Raw genomic sequence first — 4931 nt, 5'->3', positions numbered from 1 at the left:
CATACATTCACTTTTGATGTAAAGCAAAATTCAATGAAATTCTTATTCGTTGCTTATCAAGAAATTAAAGATACAGAGCGAACAGGGGAACAGAAAGAAAGAAATTACAGTGATTGTTGAGGAAACTCTTTGAGTTTCTTCTTACTTGAGAGTCAACAGAAGTTAAAGTACAAACATACAGATTTGAACTTTGAAAGAAATAATCAGTCCGTTTACTTTGTTTGATTTATTGACTGATAGTTTCACAAATGAGCTAACTCTTTCCCTCACTGTCGTTAATTAATCGAATTGAAGATACCACTTTTGACTCTATTTTACTGTATCCCTCCAAGTGAAGATTATTCTTTTCAAACAGGTATTTTTCTCTTCTCGTCATTTTCATCAAATTCATTGCCTTCAGAAATCATTTTTTTTTTTTTTTTTTTTACATGTTTAGCTGATTGTCTTGCCGATTCATGTACGACTAGAGGAACTTGTTCTCCTGGATCAGCCGCCGTAACGTGCGTGTGTAATTCCGGCTATTCTGGCGATTCATGTGAAACAGGTAATCTATAACTTCTGAATAGATTATACAAAAAACATACATACATTCACTTTTGATGTAAAGCAAAATCCAATGAAATTCTTATTCGTTGCTTATCAAGAAATTAAAGATACAGAGCGAACAGGGGAACAGAAAGAAAGAAATTACAGTGATTGTTGAGGAAACTCTTTGAGTTTCTTCTTACTTGAGAGTCAACAGAAGTGAAAGTACAAACATACAGATTTGAACTTTGAAAGAAATAATCAGTCCGTTTACTTTGTTAGATTTATTGACTGATAGTTTCACAAATGAGCTAACTCTTTCCCTCACTGTCGTTAATCGAATTGAAGATACCACTTTTGACTCTATTTTACTGTATCCCTCCAAGTGAAGATTAATCTTTTCAAACAGGTATTTTTCTCTTCTCGTCATCTTCATCAAATTCATTGCCTTCAGGAATCATTTTTTTTTTTTTTTTTTTTTTTTTTACATGTTTAGCTGATTGTCTTGCCGATTCATGTACGACTAGAGGAACCTGTTCTCCTGGATCAGCCGCCGTAACGTGCGTGTGTAATTCCGGCTATTCTGGCGATTCATGTGAAACAGGTAATCTATAACTTCTGAATAGATTATACAAAACACATACATACATTCACTTTTGATGTAAAGCAAAATCCAATGAAATTCTTATTCGTTGCTTATTAAGAAATTAAAGATACAGAGCGAACAGGGGAACAGAAAGAAAGAAATTGCAGTGATTGTTGAGGAAACTCTTTGAGTTTCTTCTTGAGAATCAACAGAAGTGAAAGTACAGACATACAGATTTGAACTTTGAAAGAAATAATCAGTCCGTTTACTTTGTTTGATTTATTGACTGATAGTTTCACAAATGAGCTAACTCTTTCCCTCACTGTCGTTAATCGAATTGAAGATACCACTTTTGACTCTATTTTACTGTATCCCTCCAAGTGAAGATTAATCTTTTCAAACAGGTATTTTTCTCTTCTCGTCATCTTCATCAAATTCATTGCCTTCAGAAATCATTTTTTTATTTTTTTTTTTTTTTTACATGTTTAGCTGATTGTCTTGCCGATTCATGTACGACTAGAGGAACTTGTTCTCCTGGATCAGCCGCCGTAACGTGCGTGTGTAATTCCGGCTATTCTGGCGATTCATGTGAAACAGGTAATCTATAACTTCTGAATAGATTATACAAAACACATACATACATTCACTTTTGATGTAAAGCAAAATCCAATGAAATTCTTATTCGTTGCTTATCAAGAAATTAAAGATACAGAGCGAACAGGGGAACAGAAAGAGAGAAATTACAGTGATTGTTGAGGAAACTCTTTGGGTTTCTTCTTACTTGAGAGTCAACAGAAGTTAAAGTACAAACATACAGATTTGAACTTTGAAAGAAATAATCAGTCCGTTTACTTTGTTTGATTTATTGACTGATAGTTTTACAAATGAGCTAACTGTTTCCCTCACTGTCGTTAATCGAATTGAAGATACCACTTTTGACTCTATTTTACTGTATCCCTCCAAGTGAAGATTAATCTTTTCAAACAGGTATTTTTCTCTTCTCGTCATCTTCATCAAATTCATTGCCTTCGGAAATCATTTTTTTTTTTTTTTACATGTTTAGCTGATTGTCTTGCCGATTCATGTACGAGTAGAGGAACTTGTTCTCCTGGATCAGCCGCCGTAACGTGCGTGTGTAATTCCGGCTATTCTGGCGATTCATGTGAAACAGGTAATCTATAACTTCTGAATAGATTATACAAAACACATGCAAACATTCACTTTTGATGTAAAGCAAAATCCAATGAAATTCTTATTCGTTGCTTATCAAGAAATTAAAGATACAGAGCGAACAGGGGAACAGAAAGAAAGAAATTACAGTGATTGTTGAGGAAACTCTTTGAGTTTCTGCTTACTTGAGAGTCAACAGAAGTTAAAGTACAAACATACAGATTTGAACTTTGAAAGAAATAATCAGTCCGTTTACTTTGTTTGATTTATTGACTGATAGTTTCACAAATGAGCTAACTCTTTCCCTCACTGTCGTTAATCGAATTGAAGATACCACTTTTGACTCTTTTTTACTGTATCCCTCCAAGTGAAGATTGATCTTTTCAAATATGTATTTTTCTCTTCTCGTCATCTTCATCAAATTCATTGCCTTCGGAAATCATTTTTTTTTTTTTTTTTTTTTACATGTTTAGCTGATTGTCTTGCCGATTCATGTACGAGTAGAGGAACTTGTTCTCCTGGATCAGCCGCCGTAACGTGCATGTGTAATTCCGGCTATTCTGGCGATTCATGTGAAACAGGTAATCTATAACTTCTGAATAGATTATACAAAAAACATACATACATTCACTTTTGATGTAAAGCAAAATCCAATGAAATTCTTATTCGTTGCTCATCAAGAAATTAAAGATACAGAGCGAACAGGGGAACAGAAAGAAAGAAATTACAGTGATTGTTGAGAAAACTCTTTGAGTTTCTTCTTACTTGAGAGTCAACAGAAGTTAAAGTACAAACATACAGATTTGAACTTTGAAAGAAATAATCAGTCCGTTTACTTTGTTTGATTTATTGACTGATAGTTTCACAAATGAGCTAACTCTTTCCCTCACTGTCGTTAATCGAATTGAAGATACCACTTTTGACTCTATTTTACTGTATCCCTCCAAGTGAAGATTAATTTTTTCAAACAGGTATTTTTCTCTTCTCGTCATCTTCATCAAATTCATTGCCTTCGGAAATCATTTTTTTTTTTTTTTTTTTTACATGTTTAGCTGATTGTCTTGCCGATTCATGTACGAGTAGAGGAACTTGTTCTCCTAGATCAGCCGCCGTAACGTGCGTGTGTAATTCCGGCTATTCTGGCGATTCATGTGAAACAGGTAATCTATAACTTCTGAATAGATTATACAAAAAACATACATACATTCACTTTAGATGTAAAGCAAATTCCAATGAAATTCTTATTCGTTGCTTATCAAGAAATTAAAGATACAGAGCAAGCAGGGGAACATGAAGAAACAAATTACAGTGGTTGTTGAGGAAACTCTTTGAGTTTCTTCTTACTTGAGAGTCAACAGAAGTTAAAGTACAGACATACAGATTTGAACTTTGAAAGAAATAATCAGTCCGTTTACTTTGTTTGATTTATTGACTGATAGTTTCACATATGAGGTAACTATTTCCCTCACTGTCGTTAATCGAATTTAAGATACCACTTTTGACTCTATTTTACTGTATCCCTCCAAGTGAAGATTGATCTTTTAAAACGGGTATTTTTCTCTTCTCGTCATCTTTATCAAATTCATTGCATTCGGAAATCCATTTTTACTTGTTTAGCTGATTGTGGTGCCAATTCGTGTACGAGTAGAGGAATGTGTACTCCTGGATCAGCCGCCGTAACGTGTGTGTGTGATTCTGGCTATTCTGGCGATTCATGTGAAACAGGTAATCTATAACTTCTAAATAGATTATACAAAACACATACATACATTCACTTTTGATGTAAAGCAAAATCTAATGAAATTCTTATTCGTTGCTTATCAAGAAATTAAAGATACAGAGCGAACAGGGGAACAGAAAGAAAGAAATTACAGTGATTGTTAAGGAAACTCTTTGATTATCTTCTTACTTGAGAGTCAACAGAAGTGAATGTACAGACATACAGATTTGAATTTTGAAAGAAATAATCAGTCCGTTTACTTTGTTTGATTTATTGACTGATAGTTTCACATATGAGGTAACTATTTCCCTCACTGTCGTTAATCAAATTTAAGATACCACTTTTGACTCTATTTTACTGTATCCCTCCAAGTGAAGATTGATCTTTTAAAACGGGTATTTTTCTCTTCTCGTCATCTTCATCAAATTCATTGCCTTTGGAAATCCATTTTTACATGTTTAGCTGATTGTGGTGCCAATTCGTGTACGAGTAGAGGAATGTGTACTCCTGGATCAGCCGCCGTAACGTGTGTGTGTGATTCTGGCTATTCTGGCGATTCATGTGAAACAGGTAACCTATAACTTCTGAATAGATTATAAAAAAAACATACATACATTTACTTTTGATGTAAAGCAAAATCCAATGAAATTCTTATTCGTTGCTTATCAAGAAATTAAAGATACAAAGCGAACAGGGGAACAGAAAGGAAGAAATTACAGTGATTGTTGAGGAAACTCTTTGTGTTTCTTCTTACTTGAGAGTCAACAGAAGTGAATGTACAGACATACAGATTTGAACTTTGAAAGAAATAATCAGTCCGTTTACTTTGTTTGATTTATTGACTGATAGTTTCACAAATGAGGTAACTATTTCCCTCACTGTCGTTAATCGAATTGAAGATACCACTTTTGACTCTATTTTTAATACCTG

This window comes from Strongylocentrotus purpuratus, unplaced genomic scaffold (assembly GCF_000002235.5).
Source record: "Strongylocentrotus purpuratus isolate Spur 01 unplaced genomic scaffold, Spur_5.0 spur5_scaffold_18, whole genome shotgun sequence".
In the NCBI taxonomy this organism is placed as follows: domain Eukaryota; kingdom Metazoa; phylum Echinodermata; class Echinoidea; order Camarodonta; family Strongylocentrotidae; genus Strongylocentrotus; species Strongylocentrotus purpuratus.
Note: the sequence above shows the minus strand (reverse complement) of the source record.